Source organism: Anomaloglossus baeobatrachus, chromosome 7 (genome assembly GCF_048569485.1).
Source record: "Anomaloglossus baeobatrachus isolate aAnoBae1 chromosome 7, aAnoBae1.hap1, whole genome shotgun sequence".
Lineage (NCBI taxonomy): Eukaryota > Metazoa > Chordata > Amphibia > Anura > Aromobatidae > Anomaloglossus > Anomaloglossus baeobatrachus.
In genome coordinates, this window is record NC_134359.1 from 68,865,096 (window position 1) to 68,887,285 (window position 22,190).

Below are 22,190 nucleotides of genomic sequence, written 5' to 3' on the forward strand. Positions count from 1 at the left end.
TACATCACATTATATGGGTAAACATGGCCACTGTCACACAGTTTATTGGCTTTTTATTATATTGATTGTTTATAACATTTACATTTGTTTAACACTGTCTAATCTCAGAAACACTTGAAAAAATATCTTCCATCAACATTATAATGTTCCCTTATCTAATTTTGGTCCACACTTTATCATTACGAAGTTCTACAAATTCATGCTTCATTTTAGAAATAATTATTTTTTACATATTAAAGCTTTGCTCAAATATACGTTTCTAATTAATATGTTCTATGTTTTTCTGTGGGGCTGCTGTACTTTTTCGTGGATTGAGTGTCTTAAAAAAAATGGAAACGTCCATTTTTGATCTGAGTCATGAATCCAACTTTCCTATAAAAATCAATGGGTCTATGGAAAAAAAACTAACAGACAGCAAATTAATGCCATTTATGTGTCATCTGAATGATATTCATTTTTTACTGTTTAATTAGGTAGGATTTTCTTTTTCGCATATGAAACATATGACATACTGATGTAAAAATACATGCACGGACTAAAATGGATGAAACTTGGATCCAGCACACTGATGAAAAATGGTCCATTTTTCTTTTTATGCAAAAAAAATCCCATGATGTCTGAATTAGACCTTAGTGATGAAAGCTATAATTTTCTTACCCCTTCATAATGCACAATGCATACATGTAGATATATTTACACATTAAAGAGGTGGTTCACTACTTATTTTTCCGAACCACATCGATATAACGATGAGAAACAAGGCTTCTCTGAAATACCTTGTATTGGCAATACTGCTTGTGAGCGGCACTATTGCCGTCCGCTCAACCCCATAGTGTGACCCCCGGGCTCCGTGACCTGTGATGTCTGGTGATGTCATGTCAACTTCCAGTTGACCTGACATCACTGAGGCCGGCCCCACTCTCCCTGAGTGACTGGGCTGTGGGCGTACTTTCACTGCCCATCACAGCCCAGCATCGCTCCTCCTTTCGGCGCTCTGCAGTGAAGTTGTGAGTAGGGAGATGCTGGGCTGTGATGCTGGGCTGTGATAAGCGGTGAAACGCTGCCCACAAAACAGTCACTCACGGAGACTGGGCCAGCCTCAGTGATGTCAGGTCAACTTGAAGTTAATGTGATATCACCGGATATCAGAGGTCGTGGAACCCGGAGGTCACGATGGGAATGAGCGGACTGCAATAGCGCCACTCACAGGCACTATTTGCCAACACAAGGTATTTGAGAGAATCATTGTTTCTCAATGTTATATCAATGTGGCCAGTAATGCTAATGTCGCGGGCGGAGGAGGGGACGCTGCGCTCTCCCACTGCTCGGGTCCGGCTGATGCTGTCGCTGCTCGGTGGTGGCTCGGTGGTGGGCTGGATCCCGGGGACTCGAGCGGCGTTCCTCGCCCGTGATTGAAAGGGGGGATGGTTTTGGGGATTTATTGTCCGTGATGCCACCCACGGTTGTGGTGAAGTTGTAACACCACCGCTGCTCTGAACGGGGATCCCGGGAGCGGTGACAGGGAGCAGCTTGGATGTTGTTTTCTCCCCTCCGTGGGTAGGGGATTGGTTGTCCCGGGGCCCGGTGAGGGGTAGGGATGGATGGCAGGTGGGTTACGGGGCCTGGTGAGGTGCAGGGTCGCGGGGGCAGCGCTGTGCCGCTCGGCACGGGTGGTAATCACTCAGCCCAATGATGTACACAGAGTCTCTGGATGAACGGGTCCCACAGATGGCTGCGGTGTTGTGTCTCCCGGCAGGTTGGTGGTGACTGCCTTTCCCTGCACCTGTGTAGTGTAAACGGTTCCAATGGGTTCCCACCGGTAACCCGCTCCCCAGCTTTGAAGGTTGCTGAAGGAGCCCCTTTTGCCCGCAGGCTCTGGCCCTGGGAACTTTAGCCTTGGCGGTGACTGTGTTTCCCTCTCTCGGTTGGACTGTTGCCTTCTGTCGGGACTTGGCTGCTGGGAAACCCAGGAGGTTCCCTTCGCTAATGGATTTGGCAAATTGCACAGCGAATCCTAGCCTTGCCGGGGTCCATAAGCCCCTGCCGGATGGTGCTGGCTTCTCTTTGTGTACCGGTCCGGTACCGCCGGGCCACCGCCCGTCCACGGTCCTTACGGTTGGCTCCGATAGGACTCTCCTGCAGATGGTCACCACCGTCTGACAACCTTGCTGTTCCGTCCGGGCCACACACCCGGACCAACTTCAGTCTGCTCTGCTGCCACTTCGCTTCCTCTCACTTTCACTTCCCTAACTGATCTGCAAACTACAACTTCTTTTCCCGCCTCCAGGACTGTGAACTGATCGGTGGGCGGGACCAACCGCCTGGCCCACCCCCTGGTGTGAACATCAGCACCTGGAGGGAGGCGACAAGGGTCTTTGTCTGACTTCGGTGTGCCTGACCGGGAGTGTGGGGTGTGTTGGTGTAGTACCTGTGACGACCTGGCTTGTCCAGGGCGCCACACTAAGTAGTGAACCCCCACTTTAAGATTTAACACCAATATTTCTACTTCATCTTGACAAACCCCTACTTCAAGCCGAGTTATTTTGGTGATGTGGAGGAGAAACATTGTTGACCTGTGATTTTCTTTCCATAACAACAGAATAGAGTCTTTGTAGGGTCAAATAGTTAAAAACTTTTTTTTACCTTGTAAAGATCATATATTTTCATGGGGTCACTTGTTCTGTTATCACTCCTCCCTCACCTTCAGTGACCTGCTCCGTACACATAGGCTGCAGGCTGTCAATCAACATGCTGGGGGAGTGATCACAGCATGCTCACTGTGTAGTGGGTGATGACTGTTAAAGCCCCACATATTGACTAGAGTCATGCGGCTGCAGGAAGAATATAACTTCATTTTCTCCCTAAAGCTGCTGTTCCAGTACAACAGCTAGACATGATTTAATCACTAGTTATCTGCAGAATACTACTTTACCTGCAGGTAAATTGTATTTTTTGAGGTGACAGGTTCACTTTGGCCTAAGACACACGGCATGAAAATCGGTGCGAGTGGGATGCGATAAAATATCGCATTCCACTTGGACCAATATTAACCTATGTGTCAGCACCTATGAGCTATTATTTTCTCTGGTGTACAGTGAGTGCAGGGCGAGAATGGCAATAGCCGGTGACGGAGGAGAAAGGGAGATAAATCCCTCCCTCCCCTTCGCAGCACTGGCACGCCCCTGCTCAGAGCCAGCCCGCCCCTCCTCAGTGCCAGCCTGCCCCTCCTCAGTGCCGGCCCTCCCCCCGCAGCTGAGATACGATCGTGAACGTGAGCCGAGTGTCATGCGAGGATCGCAGTAGTCCCCCGTGTGGCCCCGGCCTTTAAGTATAAGTATGAAATACAGTTCATTTTGTTGTGACTGAGTGATGCTTGTTTACCGACTTTACAAAATGTTATTAGCACCTTGCCATCACCACACAACCCTGTAGGTTTTCTCCGTCTTTCATCAGTAAGTTCATTACTAGCACTCGTACAGCAAGGAGCTATTAACTGTCTTGTCATGTATGTACGGAAATGATCCATACACCAGATATGTCCTTGCACATTGGTCAACACAAATCTGTATGAAAAACTACAATAAAATGCAACTTATGCAGTTTAGCAAGAATTGTATAATACATATAAACTAAATTTCAGCTAATGTTCTTAAACTTTAAAAAGCAAGACGTTTACTTTGTAAAGAAGCCATTAACACTCAGCTAGAGTCAAGGTGATTCCAATGAGATCAGCATCTATCTATAGGACACTATAGCATGCTTCTGCCAATAGGGAGGTGGATAGAATTTCCATACAGGACTGCACATCCTGTAGATATGCCATAAATGTACGAGATAGTAATACCCCTTTAATTTTGAAATTTGCTAAATTTTATGCATGTTAAAAATTGAGGTTTCAAAATAAATGTGTTTGTTGCATTTTTTTAACACAGCTAGAGTATGTGACTTTTTTGCAACTTTATAGAAATGCATTCTTACGTCCATATTCACTTAATATAATTGGCAACGTGTAATGTTTCCTCTTCCCTTATCCAAATTTCGTTGTTGAAACCTAAGGAGCAATTAATGACTTTTGTTACAGGATACAGACCCACACACTAGAATGTGAGATATGGGTAAAAGAAAGGGAGGGGCTTTCAGATCTGTCATCTGGATGAATTTATTTTTGGCGCCTGAAATTATTTTAGGCTTTGATTTAGTATCTGAAGTTATATAGTCAACACAGTATACTAGGCAGATCTAGCAACATACAGTAGTATATTTCTTGGGGCACATACAGTACTGTATGGTAACATAGTATTTGTCTCTGGGTACATACAGTGACATGCAAAAGTTCTGGCACCCCTAGTCAAAATTACTGTTATTGGGAACAGTTAAGCAAGGTGAAGATGAAATGAATTGGCATAAAGTTAATGATGACACATTTTCTTTGTATTCTAAGAAAAAAAAATAAAATATCTTTTTCATTTAAAATTTACAAGAAGAAAAATGGGTCAATACAAAAGTTTGGACAGCCTTGGAGATTTGTGTAATCAGATAATTTTGACCAAGGTTTCAGACCTTAATTAGTCTGTTAGGGTATGACTTGTTCACTATCATTGTTAGGAAAGGCCAGGTGATGCAAATTTCCCAACTAACCCTGTATCCTCTAACCCTGTGCCAAAAAACAGCAGCCATGGGTTCTTCTAAGCAGCTGCCTAGCACTCTGAAAATGAAAATGGTGGAGCGCCACAAAGCAGGAGAAGGATATAAGACGCTAGCAAGAATTTTCGAGTTGTCCTTTTCTCAGTTCTAAATGTAATTAAGAAATGGTAGTTACCAGGAATAGTGGAAGCGAAGATAAGGTCTGCAAGACAAAGCAAAATGTCTGTGAAAGCTGCTCTTAAGCTGGTGTCACACATAACGACGACGACAACGACGTCGCTGCTACGTCACCATTTTCTGTGATGTTGCAGCGACGTCCCGTCGCTGTCGCTGTGTGTGACATCCAGCAACGACCTGGCCCCTGCTGTGAGGTCGCCGGTCGTTGCTGAATGTCCAGCTTCATTTTTTGGTCGTCACTCTCCCGCTGTGACACACACATCGCTGTGTGTGACAGCGAGAGAGCGACGAAATGAAGCGATCAGGAGCCGGCACTGGCAGCTGCGGTAAGCTGTAACCAGCGTAAACATCGGGTAACCAAGGGAAGACCTTTCCCTAGTTACCCGATGTTTACGCTGGTTACCAGCCTCCGCTCTTGCTGCCAGTGCCGGCTCCTGCACTGTGACATGTGGCTGCAGTATGCATCGGGTAATTAACCCATGTATACTGTAGCAAGGAGAGCAAGGAGCCAGCGCTAAGCAGTGCGCGCGGCTCCTTGCTCTCTGCACTGTGACATGTAGCTGCAGCACACATCGGGTTAATTAACCCGATGTGTACTGTACCTAGGAGAGCAAGGAGCCAGCGCTAAGCGCGGCTCCCTGCTCTCTGCACATGTAGCACAGCGACGTTATGATCGCTGCTTCTGCTGTGTTTGACAGCTAAGCAGCGATCATAACAGCGACTTACAAGGTCGCTGTTACGTCACCGAAAATGGTGACGTAACAGCGACGTCGTTGTCGCTGTCGCTTAGTGTGACACCAGCTTTAGGATTGCTAGAGAGGTAAATCAGAACCCCTGCTTGACTGCAAAAGACCTTCAGGGAGATTTAGCAGACTCTGTAGCAGTGGTTCATTGTTCTACTGTTCAGAGACACATGCACAAATATGGCCTTGATGGAAGAGTCATCAGAAGAAAACCTCTCCTGTGTCCTCACCATAAAATTCAGTGTCAGAAGCATGCAAAAGAATGTGTAAATAAGCCTGATGTATTTTGGAAACAAGTCCAGTGGAGCAATGAATTTAAAATGGAACTCTTTGGCAACAATGATCAAAGGTGTGGGTGGAGAAAAAGGGACGAGATGTTCTTTCAGGAAAAGAATATCTCGCCAACCATTAAGCATGGGGGTGGATAAATCATGCTTTGGGGTTGTGTTGCAGCCAAGGACATGAGGAACATTTCACTGGTAAAGGGAAGATTGGATTCAATGAAATTTCAAAAAAATTCTTGATACAAACATAACACCATCTGTAAAAAAGCAGAAGTTGAAAAGAGGATGGCTTGTACAAATGGATAATGATTCTAAACATACATTAATAGACTACCTCAAAAGGCGCAATATGAAGGTTTTACAGTGGACCTCAAAGTCCCCTGATCTGAACATCATTAAAAATCTGTGGCTAGACCTCAAAAGAGCAGTGAATACAAGACGACCCAAGAATCTCACAGAACTGGAAGACTTTTCAAAGGTAGAGTGGATGAAAAGCCCTCAAACAAGATTGGAAATACTCTTGGCTGCTACAAAAAGTAGGGATGATTGAATACCAAAATATTCGTTTCGACGAATATCCGATGACTAGGTCGGCACTATTCGGCTATTCACGAATATTCGATGCGCAATGTAAGTCTATGGAAAACTCAAATAATTTCACATTGGACCTAACAGCGAGCTGCGGTGACTGAGGATAAGGCTGAAATGGACGGGAAAAGGCAGAAACAGTATGGGCACAGCCTGTAGAAGGTGCCTGACTGCATTTCTGGTGTCTTGGAATAACCTGCTCAGACCAGCACATGGAGTTTACTTAGTCGCCAGAACAGCTCTCAAACCAAAGTAATAGCTTTTTTGACAACCAGAAGGCAGGTCTTTTGGTCTCTCTCTCTGTTTGTCTGTCTCTCCCTCTCCGCCTCTCTCTCGTACTTACCGATCACTGACCGATCACCGGGACAGTGCTGCACAGCTGTCACAAAGCTCCCGCGGCTTCTCCAGCTTTTGAAAATGCCGGCCGCTCATTATTCCATCTCGTATTCCCTGCTTCCCCCACCCACTGGCGCCTATGATTGGTTACAGTCAGACGCGCCCACATGCTGAGTGACAGCTGTCTCACTGCAACCAATCACAGCTGCCGGAGGGCGGGTCTATGTAGTGCAGTAAAATAAATGAATAAATAATTTAAAAAAACAAAAAGCACCGTGCGGTCCCCCCAAATTTTGATACCAGCCAAGATAAAGCCACACGGCTGAAGGCTGGTATTCTAAGGATGGGAGCCCCACGTTATGGGGAGCCCCCTAGCCTAAAAATATCAGCCATCAGCCGCCCGGAATTGCCGCATCCATTAGATGCGACAGTACCAGGACTCTACCCGGCTCATCCCGAATTGCCCTGGTGGCAATCAGGGTAATAAGGAGTTAATGGCAGCCCATAGTTGCCACTGAGTCCAAGGTTAATCATGGCAGGCGTCTATGAGACACCCCCAATGATTAACCTGTAAGTGAAAGTAAATAAACACATACACCCGAAAAAATCCTTTATTTGGAATAAAAGACAAAAAAAACCACCCTCTTTCACCACTTTATTAAAATCCCCAAATAACCCTCCAGGTCCAGCGTAATTCTTATGAAGTCCCACTATGCATCCAGCTCTGCTACATGAAGCTGACAGGAGCGGCGTAGAACACCAACGCTCTCTGTCAGCTCCAGGCAGCAACTGAAGTGACTCACGCGATCAGTGCTGACGTCACTCAGGTGACCCGCGGCCACAGCTCTCATGTGGAGGACTCCAGCTGGCCGCGGGTCACCTGAGCGACGGCACCGCTGATAGCGTGGCTTACTTCAGTCACTCAGGGAATTTGTGGTCACCGGTGAGTCCTTCACCTTTGATCGCAAATCAGGCCGTGGCACACAGACAGAGCCGTGCGATGACAATGAAGTCGGGTGAAGTTCATCCGAGTTCATTCTGATCGCGCTGCTCTGTCTAGCAGCCAGCCATGCTCTATGCTCTGCTTGCTGGATGTGGCAATTCTGGGAGAAGCCGCCGAAGCAGTGTGACAGCTGTGCAGAGCCGTGCCGGTGATCGGTCAGTGATCGGTGAGTATGAGAGAGGGGGAGAGGGAGAGACAGACAGACAGAGAGAATGACCGAAAGACATGCCTTCTGTTTGTCCAAAAAGCGATTTATGGAGCTGCAAGCAGCTACTAAACATTGTGTTCAGCCCTTACAAGGACTATTTATTAGTTGGATCTTAAAACGCTCTCCTGCACACAGTACAGTCTATCTACACCGCCAGCTCCCTATGGCTGCATGTTCACAAAATGGCCGCTGGCGTATATAGCCCCTTTGACGCTGTGCGGCCAAGCCAATCACAGTAACACCACAACAAAGATGGCTGCGGCATTACTGTAAGGGCAAGCAACATCAGATGTGTTCATTGGCTGGAAAACAGGCGCCAGGAAGTCAGAAATGAAAATTAAAGTATCAAAGCGAATACCATATTAGCCGTCGGATAGCGAATACCTTGAATACCCTATTATCCGTCAGATACCGAATAGTGGCGAATACATTCACTCACCCCTATTTACAAGCTGTGATACTTAAGATAACAGAGAGTAGTAGAACAGGGTATCCAAGCCGCGCCAATGACTACCAGATCATGAAGATTGAAGATTAATATTGCTTTACTTTATGCACAGGTCAACGCATTTTGGGAGACTCTGCTCCCTTCCTCAGGACAGACTGGCAAAGAACATTTGATGTTCTTTGCCAGAGTCTATTACTCTTATTGTGGTACTCTTGCTGTTCCTTGCACCTCATCTTCCCCCTTTTTTACTGTGTGTTATTTTTATGAATTTTGTATTGAATAAAATTATACCTTTTTAAACATAATTTTGGATTATGACTCCGCTTTCTTTGCGTTTCTAGATAAGGATTTCTCTGATTTCAATGGGCAACATACAGTGTTTCGCTTTTTTGTCCAAAGTTCATTGTCTAACCCTTAGGGGTACTTTGCACGTTGCGACATTGCTAGCATCGGCTAGCGATGCCGAGTGCGATAGTACCCGCCCCCGTCGCACATGCGATATCTTGTGATAGCTGCCGTAGCGACATTATAGCTACGGCAGCTTCACACCCACTTACCTGCCCTGCGACGTCGCTCTGGTCGACGACCGCCTCCTTCCTAAGGGGGCGGGTCGTACGGCATCACAGCGACGTCACACTGCAGGCGGCCAATAGAAGCGGAGGGGCGGATATGAGCGGGACGTAACATCCCGCCCACCTCCTTCTTTCTGCTTAACCGGTAGAGGCAGGTAAGGAGATGTTCCTCGCTCCTGCGGCTTCACACACAGCAATGTGTGCTGCCGCAGGATCGAGGAACAACATCGTATCTCCTATTGGTGCGACATTATGAAAATGACTGACACTACACAGATCACCGATTTTCGACGCTTTTGCGATCGTTTATTGGCGCATCTAGGCTTTACACGTTACGACGTCGTTACCGGCGCCGGATGTGCGTCACTTTCGATTTGACCCCGACGATATCGCAGTAGCGATGTCGCAGCGTGCAAAGTACTCCTAAGAACCAATGAATAGCTGCTTGGATTTAATGTATTTTATATACTGTATATACTGTATATTCACTATTTTGTTTTTTAAAGGGACTCTGTCTGCAGGATTTCACAGCCCAAATTGTAGGTCTTTCAAAAGCAAGTCCAGCAATACAGTATATATACATGGCTAGTCTGTTCCTCCATTATTCAGAAATCAGATTTTACATTGATATGCAAATAAGACTGAAAAAATATGAGGCTAAATGTTGGTAGATCTGAAGCCTCTGTCACTCCAGCTCTATTTCCTGCCCACGGTCACCACCTCTTGATTGACACAAAACTCCTTTGCTTGCAGTCACACAACATAGAGGTTGTCACTCAAGCAGAAGTAGGCAGCGCTGGGTGGGGAATAGAGCTGGAGTGATAGCGGCTTCAGTTTTACAAAAAGCTCTTCAGCCTCATGTGCATATCAATTCAAAGGCTGATTTCTCAGTAATAGAGGAATGGATCAGTCATGCTAAGGTATTGATGGACTTATGTTTGAAAGAGCTACATGTTCGTTTAAATAGTTTAGGGCATTAAATCCTGCTGTCAGATTCACTTGTATTCTTGGTTTCTTGTAAAAAAAAAATAAACTATATGATATCTTATTTCCTCGAAAATAAGACACTGTCTTGTATTTTTTTTTTGCCTGGGAAAATGTGCTAGGGCCTATTTTCGGTGTAAGGCTTATTCTCGGGGAAACATGGTTGCGGGACTTTTACCCCTGAAAAAATGCAGATCCCCCTTCCCAGGATCGTCATACTTACCAGATCCCGGGAGTCTACAGTATGTTGCTCCCAGGTCCTCCTGCAGTTTTCAGCAGGCGTTCTAAGCAGGTATGCTGCACGCCGTCCTCCCCTGCTTCTGGCTGATATACTCACACACATCAGATCGCGCACACACACACTCATGCATACTCATATACACACACACACACACACACGTAAGATCGCACACATAATCACACACACACACTTTCCCCATCCAGCACCATCGATTGCTTCCAGCCGGCAGAGAATCCTGAGATGCAGTGCAGTGGAGCGTGAGGACCTGTGAGTGGAACGCATAGAGGACCTGAGGTGAAATGCATCAATGCCTTCCAACGCAGGTCCTCGCGCTCCACTGTACTGCGTCCCAGGTCCTTATACCGGCCAGAAGCAATCGATATCGTCGGATGTGGTGAGTGTGTATGTGGCGCCCTGGACAGGCCAGGGGCCACAGAGAACAACACAACACACCCCACACTCCCGGTCAGGCACACCGAAGTCAAACACAAAACCCTTGTTGCCTTCCTCCAGGGGCTGATGTCCACACCAAGGGGGTGGGCCAGGCAGTTGGCCCCGCCCACCGAGGAGTTCCCAGTCCTGGAGGCGGGGAAAGTAGACAGATCAGTTTGGAAGGGAGAGAGTTCAGTTTTGGAGGTGAAAGTGGAAGGAAGTGAAGTGGTAGTGGAGCAACTAACTGACAGCGTCCGGGTGTGTGGCCCGGGCGGTACAGCAAGGTTGGCAGATGGTGGTGACCGTCTGCAGGAGTGACCAATTGGAGTCTATGATAAGGACCGTGGACGGGCGGTGGCCCGGCGGTACCGGACCGGTACACAAAGAGAAGTCAGCACCATCTGGCAGGGGTTTACGGACCCTGACAAGGCTAGGAGTCGCCGTGAATTTATCGAATCCGTCAGCGAAGGGAACCTCCTGGGTTCCCCAGCAGCCAAGTTCCGACAAAAGGCAACAGCCCAACCGTGAGAGGGAGACACCGCCACCGCCAAGGCAACCGTTTTCCAGGGCCAGAGCCTGCGGGCAAAAAGGGGCTCCTCCTGCCCATATTCAAGCTGGGGAGTGGGTTACCGGTGGGAACCCATCGTATCCATCTACCGTACATAGGTGCAGGGAAAGGCAGTCACCATCAACCTGCCGGGAGCAGAAACCACCGCAGCCGTCAGTGGGACCCGTCCATCCAGCCGTGTGTTTTACCGAGAACTGTGTCTTCATCATTGGCTGAGTGAGTACCACCGTGCCGTGCGGCACAGCGCTGCCCCTGCGACCCTGCACCTTACCAGGCCCCGTAACCCGCCTGCCATCCATCCCTTCCCCCATCACCGGACCCGGGACAACCAACCCCCTACCCACGGAGGGGAGAACTAACAACAAAGCTGCTCCCTGTCACCGCTCCCGGGATCTCCGTCCAGAGCAGCGGTGGTGTCACCAATATCACCACAACCGTGGGTGGCGTCACGGACAATACTCAAATCCACCATCCAATCAATCCCTACCCCTTTTCACTCACGGGCGAGGAACGCCACTCGAGTCCCCGGGATCCGGCCCACCGCTCGAGCCACCGCCGAGCAGCAGCAGCAGCAGCCGGACCCGAGCAGTGGGAGAGCGCAGCGTCCCCTCCTCTGCCCGCGACATGTATGTGCAATCTGATGTGTGATTGTGTGTTTTTGTATACGATCTGATGTGTGTGTCTATAATCGTGTGATCTGATGTATGTGGGTGCGCAATTAGATGTTTGTGCGATCTGTATGTGGGTGTGTGATCTGATGTGTGTGGGTGCACGATTTGATGTGTGTGTGCAATCCGATGTGTGTGGGTGTGCGATCTGATGTGTGTGTGTGTGATCTAATGTGTGTGGGTGTGCGATCCACTGTAGGTCCTCCAGACTGACTTCTGCTGAGTAATCCAGGTAGATTCCAGCAATACAGTCCAAAAATTTTTTTATTTAAAATGTATACATTTTTATTTTTAAATCATATTAAAAAGTCCAATACAGAGTCAACATCAGCCCAAAAGAGGACGCGTTTCGAACGTGTTGTTCTTAATCTGTCTCTAACCCATCTGAAAGAAAGGACTCATTAAAAAGGGGCTAGGACCCGGACATAGAATGACGAAAGAAAGGAGGGTGCAGCAATGAATTTTGTTAACCCTATAAGAGCCAACATATAAATAGAACATTAGCAAGAACGTTTTTTACATCAAGTAAAAACAGTTTTTTACATCAAGAAAAAACACACATGGAAAACGACAATTCAGAAAATGTATTATTTCTAGGTATAGGTAAATGACAATACACAAAAGAAGCTAATAAGAATATAGTGTGACGCCCTGGCAAAATTTGGTAGTCACACAGAGTAGGCCCCCGCATAACACCGCTCCCACACAGGGCTAAACCAGCCGACAAATCCTAGTCACCCCCTCAGGGAAGGACAGATACACCAGTAGGCGAGACCAGGCAGAAGGAAAACGCCCACCTAGCGGTCTGGAGAGCCCGGGACTTGAAAACGGAGAGTTGAGTTTGTAGATGGAGGAGTGAGGAGTCAAGTTTGGGAGGTGAAGCTGACAGGTGTCAGGGTCGGAGCCCTGACACATCGGCTAGGTGGCAGACAGTGGTCAGCACCAGCAGGAGATGGGGAGACGGCTGCCGGAGATCCGAGGTGGACCAGGGCAGGGTTGTAGCCTGCCTGTACCAACGCCGGAGAACCGACCCGGAAACCGTGCACAAAGGGGGTACTTGGACACTGAAGCCAGGACTGGCACTAACGGCCTAGCTAATTAACCAATTGAGGGCAGGATTTTAGATCCTGTCCCAACCTAAGTCCCGAAAAGTAGAAAACCACCCACAGAGAGGGATAGGGCATCCGCCAGGGCCCGGTAGATCCCACGGGTCAGCGTCTGATGGGCACGGCTCCCAACAAAAGGACCTGGAGTGGACTCCTGCATTACACACCGGGAAGTCCGGCACAGAAAACACAAAGTGCAGAGGAAAGGGGCATTGACCACCGGCTCGGGTGTGGGACCAGATACACTCGTCTGCAGCAACCGGCCACCATCACCTTGGTTTACCAAAGGACTTGTGTGATTTATTCAACTGTGAGTAACATCCCCGGTCTGACCGAGTGCGCCGGCCCTTGCCATTATCACCCCCTGCACAGAGACCTTGGGCCCCGGGACATCCATCCCTGCCCACGGAGGGGTTACCATCCAGCTGCCAGCCCATTTCCCCCGGGAGTCCCACAGCAGCAGCGGTGGTGCTATATCTCACCACACACCGTGGGTGGCGTCACAGACAGTTTTCAACGACACCCGTACAAATACTTCCCCTTTTTATTCGAAGTGTCATCGTGACCCCTGGGTCTGGTAGAGTCCCTTGAGCCGAACCGAAGACCCGGATCCAAGCAGTACGGCTGTTGGCGTGGGGGCGGCACATATAACACATAATTGCTCATGTTCATGCCAGAAGGGAACCTAGTTCCCATCAAAAAATCCACTTAACCTCCCTTTGGAGTAAAATCTCCTTCAAATTTCCACCACTTTTGGGTAGTCTCACTTTTTCTATTGCGTTAACACGCATGCTGTTTAAATTTCCAGCATGCGATTTTAGGAAATGCTGAGAGGCTCCTGATAAACTTCTGGTTATAATGTTGTTTGCATCATATGCATGTTCCGATATTCTCTTTCTCAGGGGACGTGATGTACTGCCAATATATTGCAACCTGCATATTGTACAGGAGATTAAATAAATTACGTGATCTGTGCCACAGTTAATCATGGAATTTATTTAAAAAATCCTGTTGTTAGCATAAGATGAAAAATGTTCTGTGTTTGACATAAACCTACACAAACTGCAGGATCTGTGTCCACATTTGTATGACCCTCTTGTACGTAACCAATTGCCGGTAATATTTCTCACACCATCTTTTTCTAATTTATTTGTATGGTCACTTGGTGATAATATAGCACTCAAGGTGGTATTTCTTTTGTGACACAAATTTCACTCCCTTATTCAAAATTTGATATAAAGTGTCATCAGTTGATAGTATGGGGAGATATTTTTTAATACTATGTACTATATCGTAATAATTTTTACTAAATTTAGTAGAAAAATCACCGGCAAATTGTCATTGGGTTTTATCCCTGCATTATTTTTCATTTCCAAATATTGGGTCCTATTTTTAAGATTAGTTTTACATTTTGCTCTCTCAAGATTGTTTTGGTGATAACCCCTGGCCATGAATCTTTTATCAATTATGTTACACTCCGCAATAAAATTCTCCTGATTAGTGCAACACCTTTTTGCCCTTATATATTCACCTGTTGGAATGTTTTCGATCACATGTCTTGGGTGACAGCTCCCAGCATGGAGCAATGAATTCCCTGCCGAGGGTTTGCGGTATAATCGGCAATCTATTATGTTGGTATTAGAATTACCGCAAAAGGTCATATCCAAAAAATTAATTTCCTGTGGATCATGCTGGTATGTGAATGATAGATTATGTGCATTATTGCTAATGTAAGAAATAAATTCTTTTGCCCTTGGTGTTGTACTTTGCCACATAATCAAGATATCGTCTATATATCTTAGATATATAGCGATATCGGTTGAAAAAGGATTAGATTGGTTAAAAATAAACTGTTCCTCCCACCAAAACATGAAAATCCCAGCCAGCGAAGGAGAAAACCGCGAACCCATAGAACAGCCTTGTAGCTGAATGTAATGGATTCCAAGAAAGGTGAAATAATTGTTTTTTAGCAAAAATGTTGTCACTTCCAATATAAATTCCTGTAAATCAGATGAATATCCAGAATACCTTTCAAGTTGATTTTTTAGGGCCAATATAGCCAGGTAATGGGGAATCGAAGTGTATAACGTTTCAACATGAGAAATGATGTTTAATACGTGCTTGCTATCTAAAACATAACTCGGTGACACTTTGGCAAGAATTTGTAGGTGGTTATCCAACCACTCTGAGAGATATTCTGTAATGGATCCAATACCTGATATTATAGGTCTGAATTTGGGTGGAAAGTAATTTTTATGTGATTTGGGGAGAGCGTGCAATAGTGGTGTTAGTGGTGTTAATGGACAAAGGGGATTGAAGTATTATTTCTGTTTTGCATTAATGAGACCCAATTGTAAACCCTCATCCGTCAATCTCTCTAGGGAATCTTTTATTTCATTTATGGGGTCATAATTTATACTTTTATAGATGTCACTATCTCTAAGCATATTTACAATTTCCCATTGAGCAGGTGAGCTGGACAAAACTTTTTTTTCTTTGTCGACTTCTGCTGAGTATGATTGCGGGATCTTCTGTCTTCTTTCTTCTCTCTTTTGGGGGTGTCTACTTTCTATAATGGTGTCCTGCAGTATTCTTAAGTATTCTTTAAATTTTTTAGCTGCATGGACACTTCATTATTGAACCGCGACTAGGGCTTATTTACAGGTTAGGGGTTATATTTAAGCCTTAAGCCGAAAATGCTGAAAACTCCTGGTAGGGCTTATTTTTGGAGTAGGGCTTATTTTCCGGGAAACACGGCAATAACTGTAGAGATGATATTTCATACAGTATATCTATTAGACCACTGCTTTTCAGAATTGTTACTTAAGAGGCTATTGAAAGTTATTTCCAACTTCACTCTGCCTATAAAGATTTACAAGCCGGCAAAAATTAGTCACTGACTGACAGACTGCCACATGTGCAAAACATAGATAACCCTAATCGTATGTGTGATTTCTATATTTCATTCAGTAATTTCAGAATAGCACTATTATTTCATAGTATTGTGTATATATATATATTTTTCTATATATATATATATATATATATATATATATATATATATATATATATACTGTATATACGTAAATCTATATATGCATAGTATAGACTTGTTTTTGAGGAATGGGAGACACTTTCACATTAGTAGATGAATAGCATAATTACATATAGTAAGTACTAGCCATACAGATCCCATATTTATTTTCAAGGTGAATATCTCATCACTATAGAATGAAAGAGTGTAATGCAGATTGTAGAGCCACCATATATAGCAGGAAAAAATGTTGGCTTTAGCAGATACCAAACAACGACAGTGAGAAAAGGCATGATAAATGTAGCCTATGAGTCTAACTTGCTGTTCTCTATTGACTAAATGTGTCCTTTATCCAGCTTAAAGGAGCCCGCCAGATCTTTCATGCTGCCTAAGCTACGGGCAGCGTGAACCAAACAGCAGCCTTCTTATTGTAGCCTTGTATTATGTTTAAATCTGAAATGCTGCTGTTTCAGAGAAAATCTACTTTAAAATGATGGCCAGGAAAAATATTAAAAGGATGACTAGTCCAAGAGGGAGGACCCTGGCTTCTCTCTGCCTACTCCTCTTTTTTCTGCCGGGGGCCATTTGGCAATTTCTACCAACCTTCGGGGCCGCACAGAATTATCAACTTGAAAATTACCCTCCTATATTTGGTCAAACAATTAACTCACTGTGGTGGCAGGAGCTTCTACTCTTTGGTGCGGCTGTGATGTTAGGTGATATTGATCTTGTTGCTTCTCACAGCTAATTTTCCAGGTTTGAGTTGGCTGGAACTGCTGTATATACATCACAGGAGGGGATGGGGGCATATACATCACAGGGGAGGGTTGGGAGGAATATAAATCACTGGGGAACATAGACATTAATAGGCAGGTTGGGGACATAGACATCAAAGGAGATTCTGAGGGCAAATACATCATTGGGGAGGGCTGGGAGGAATATACATCACTAGCAAAGCTGCGGGGCATAGACATGGCTGTGGGCATAGACATCACTGGGGGGGTACATACATCACAGGGGTATATATGAGTCGACCATCAGGGTTTTCGGTAGGGGTACTCTGGCGCCGGGACTACGGATACTTTACTCTCGATGGCATTATCACAGGTGGTCAGTCCCGGCTTCGTGCCCTGGGCGCTCATTCTGCGGCTGTGGAATGGGGTTCAGGGATGATCTTGGGGATATGCGTGACGCCACCTGTGGTGTCTGGTAAGCGGGATATACCAGCGCTGCCTGCGGCCGACCTCTGAGGTGATGGTGATGGCAGCTTAAGATCTCTCAGCTCCCCACAGGTGGAGATTTCTTACCTCAGGGTGGCGGGTCGCTGACCAGGAGGGAAGCGACCGAGCGGTGATGGCTAACTTCTTCTCTTAAGTCGCAGGGTCCTGTTGAACAGCGGAGAGACGACACACCGAGTCCACATCAGCTTAAACAAGTCCTTTTTACTGGCATCTGGTTTGTTTTGCACAGTTCACAGCAGCAACAGTTCGGTTACCAGAAGGCCAATGGTCACAAGTTTCGGAGATTTGATGACAGAGTCTCTCTCTGAGGTAACCTTTCTTTGTTTCTTTCTCGGTCTCTGCTCTGAGGGCTCTGTGACTCCCTCTTTAACCCACTCGTTAGTCTCGTCACTGGTTTTCCCAGGGGTCTGATGCTGCATGATTTCTTTATCTATCCCGCAACAGCATTGTGAACTCGGCTTGGGGTTAGTAGTCAGACTCTTGATGGGTACCGGGACTCCTCTTATTTAGGATCCCAGGTTAACGGTCAATGGTTTTGGGGATAAACCTGACAAACCTCCTCGGTCCCGTTATACCGGTGTCGACCTGAACTCTTCAGCCGGTTTTCGCCAGACCTAAAGCGTCCCCTTTCTGTCTGGCTTACCCCTTTTCCAGTGTCTTTCTTTTCTTTTGGGGTACCCTCGCTCAGGACGTCGAGCCTATGTTATTTCTAGCCCTTCTTTCAGTCATCAATTTACTCTCATCTCTTCTTGTCACTCCTTACTGACTGACTGTTAACTCCCTAACTGTCACCCAGTCGTCCAGGCAGCCACATCGTGTTTCACGCTCAGCTAGGCTCCAACCCCCCTAAGGACCTACTATATAAAAAGTCCCAGGAATATGAAGGTAGGGGCTGCTGAGTCAATGTTACTCAATCTAATATAAGACTCTGCATTTCCTCTCTCTTTCACCTGTGACCAAAGGGCACTGCACCTTGATGTTAAGGTGCTGTATTCCCCTGTAGCACCTAACCACAGGGGCGCTACATATACATCATTGATGGGGAGCACAGACATAGCTGGGGGGCATAAATAATGCTGGGGAGGGCTGGGAGGAATATACATCACAAGGAAAGCAGCTGGTCATAGACATCACCGTCATGCACAGACATAGCTGGGGGCATAAACAGTGCTGGGAGTATATACATAGCTGGGGGCACAGACAGCCCTGGGGGATGCCAAGGGGCACAGACAGCCCTGGGGGATGCCGGGGGGCACAGACAGCCCTGAGGGATGCCAGGGGGCACAGACAGCACTGGGGGATGCCGGGGGGCACAGACAGCCCTGGGGGGTGCCGGGGAGCACAGACAGCCCTGGGGGATTCAAGGAGGCACAGACAGCCCTGGGGAATGCCGGGGGGCACAGGCAGCCCTGGGGGATGCTGGCGGGGGCACAGACAGTCCTGGGGGACGACAGGGGAGTACAGAGAGAACTGGGAGAGGCTGGCGGCACAGAGAGCACTGGGTGCACAGAGAGCACTGTGGGAGGCTGGGGGCACAGAGAGCATTGGGGGAAGCTGGGGGCACAGACCTGGGGAGGTTGGAGGCACAGATCACTGGGGGAGGCTCAGGGCACATACAGCAATGGGGGAGGCTTGGGGCACAGAGGGCACTGAGGGAGGCTCGGGGCACAGAGTACTGTGGGACGCTGGTGGCACAGAGAGACCTGGGGGAGCTGGAGACACAGAGCACTGAGGGAGGCTGTGGGGACAGAGCACTGGGGGCACAGAGCGCTGGTGGAGTCTGGGATCATAGCACTGGGTGCATAGAGAGCACTAGGTGCATAGAGAGCACTGGGTGCACAAAAAGCACTGTGGGAGGCTGGGGGCACAGAGAACACTGGGGGAGGCTGGGGGCACAGATCACTGTGAGAGGCTGGGGGACAGAAATCACTGGGGGAGGCTGGGGGCACAGACAGACCTGGGGGAGGCTGGGGACAGTTAGAGTGCTGAGGGAGGCTGGGTGCACAGAGAGACCTTAGGGAAGCTGGAGGCAGTTAGAGCACTGGTGGAGGCTGTGGCAGTTAGAGCACTGAGGGAGACTAGGGGCAGTTAAAGCACTGGGGGAGGCTGGGGCAGTTAGAGCACTTGGGGAGGCTGGAGGCACAGACAGACCTGAGAGAGGCTGGAAGCAGAGAGTGCTGAGAGAGCTCTGGAGGCACAGAGAGCTCTGGGGGCACAGAGAGCACTGGTTGCACAGAGAGCACTGTGGGAGGCTGGGGGCACAGAGACCACTGGGGGAGGCTGGAGGCACAGAGAGCACTCAGGGAGGCTGGGGGCACAGACAGACCTGGGGGAGGCTGGGGCAGAGAGCGCTGGGAGAGGCTGGGGCAGAGAGTGCTGGGGGAAGCTGGGGGCAGAGAGCGCTGGGGACACAGAGAGCACTGAGGTAGGCTCAGGGCATAGAGAGCACTGGGTGAGGCTGGGGGCACAGACAGACCTGGGGGAGGCTGGGGACAGTTAGAGTGCTGAGGGAGGCTGGGTGCACAGAGAGACCTTAGGGAAGCTGGAGGCAGTTAGAGCACTGGGGGAGGCTGTGGCAGTTAGAGCACTGAGGGAGACTAGGGGCAGTTAAAGCACTGGGGGAGGCTGGGGCAGTTAGAGCACTGGGGGAGGCTGGAGGCACAGACAGACCTGAGGGAGGCTGGAAGCAGAGAGTGCTGAGTGAGCTCTGGGGGCACAGAGAGCACTGGTTGGACAGAGGGCACTGTGGGAGGCTGGGGGCACAGAGACCACTGGGGGAGGCTGGAGGCACAGAGAGCACTCAGGGAGGCTGGAGGCACAGACAGACCTGGGGGAGGCTGGGGCAGAGAGCGCTGGGAGAGGCTGGGGCAGAGAGTGATGGGTGAAGCTGGGGGCAGAGAGCGCTGGGGACACAGAGAGCACTGAGGGAGGCTCAGGGCATAGAGAGCACTGGGTGAGGCTCAGAGCACAGAGAGCACTCGGGGAAGCTGGGGGCACAGACAGACCTGGGGGAGACTGGGGGCACAGACAAACCTGGCGGAGGCTGGGGACACAGACAGACCTGGGGGAGGCTGGAGGCACAGACAAACCTGGCGGAGGCTGGGGGCACAGACAGACTGGGGGAGGCTGGAGGCACAGACAAATGTGGGGGAGGCTGGAGACACAGACCTGGGGGAGGCTGGCGATACAGAGAACTCTGAGGGACGCTGCGGAGACAGAGAGTGCTGCTGGGAATGGAGAGTGCTGGGAGTACAGAGAACGCTACTGGGACAGAGAGACCTGCGGAGACAGAGAGACTTGGGGTATGATGGGGCCAGTCGCTCCTCTTCTGTTGGAGTGGACTCGAGCGCACCTCATACTTACCCCACCTCCAAAGTACATCTTCCCCATATCCAGTGCCAGCGTAGGGACGTAGTCCTTCGGTATAGGAATTGCAGGGTTCAGCATTCAACGCGCCGTGTGGGGTTTTAAAGGGCCAGCAGCCAGCAAGATGCGGCTGCCGCCCTAGCACTGTGGTACCTGGGAATCTGCCCGGGGCCGCATACAGCCTGCGGTTCGGACGTTCCCCACCTCTGTCCTAGACAAACACAGGGCGAGGCCTGTCATTCTAGTGGAGCAGTTTGAGGCAAAGGGGAAATAGACATCCAAGTGTTATTATGCCTGGCCACAATTTTAATATGTTTTTTTCTGAAACACAATGTAAGGTGCCAAAGGGTTGCAGTCATGGGTGAGGCCATATTGTTGCACCCAGGCACTCTGGCACATCGCATTGAAAATGGTCGTTAGTTGTGTGTGATGTTGTGAGTGGGATGCATTACTTTCACTAGTATTTTGATGCCATCTTGCTAGTTTTGGCACTCAGGATCAGCCTCACATGAACCATGGGACACCCAAAGTTCTTCTTCAAAACTCACTTTACTGAAGAGTCTTTTCCAACAAGTAATGGCACATTGTATTAACATTCTGTACCGCAGGGATTTTACCACCTCTTACAACAGCAGCATTTCAGTGTAAAGTATATAAAGCTGCAATAAAACAACTAGTCTTTGATATTTGCTCACCATGATTCTGGTAAAGTGAATGAACTAATATGTTCCCTTTAAACCTGACCATGAGCAGGAAGTCGATGTCTTGCTGTCTAGTATGTTCATACAATGCAGTGACATTAGTTGCCATTAATACAAGAAACAAAAGAGCAAAACTGTAACTAAAGGTAGCTTTACACGCTACAAGATCACTAAAGCGATCTCGTTTGGGTCACGAAATTTGTGACGCACATCCGGCCGCTTTAGCGATGTCGTTGTGTGTGACACCTATGAGCGATTTTGAATCATCACAAAAATGTTCAAAATCGCTCATCGGTGACATGCCCCCCTCTTCCCAATTATTGTTGCTGATGCAGTAACGATGTTGTTTGTTGTTCCTGCGACAGTGCACATTGCTATCTGTGACGCCGCTGAAACGACAAACATCTCCTTACCAGCGTCTACCGGAAAAGGAGGAAGGAAGTAGGTGGGCGGCATGTTCCGGCTGCTCATCTCCTCCCCTCCTTTTCTATTGGGTGGCGGTTCAGTGACGCCGCTGTGATGTCGCTGTGACGCTGAACGAACCGCCCCCTTAGAAAGGAGGCGGTTCCCCGGTCACAGCAACGTCGCTGACCAGGTATGTGTGTGTGACAATGCCATAGCGATAATGTTCGCTACGGAAGCAATCACCACATATCGTTCCACCGACGGGGCGGGTGCTATCGCATGCGACATCGCTAGCAATTGCTAGCGATGTCGCAGCATGTAAAGCGGCCTATAGAGTCATCAATATGACTTTGGGGTTTAATATTATCTTATTATTCTAAAAATGTATTTTTCAAAAATTACAAAACAGTCAAATTCAATTTCAAAATGAAGATGTGTGGT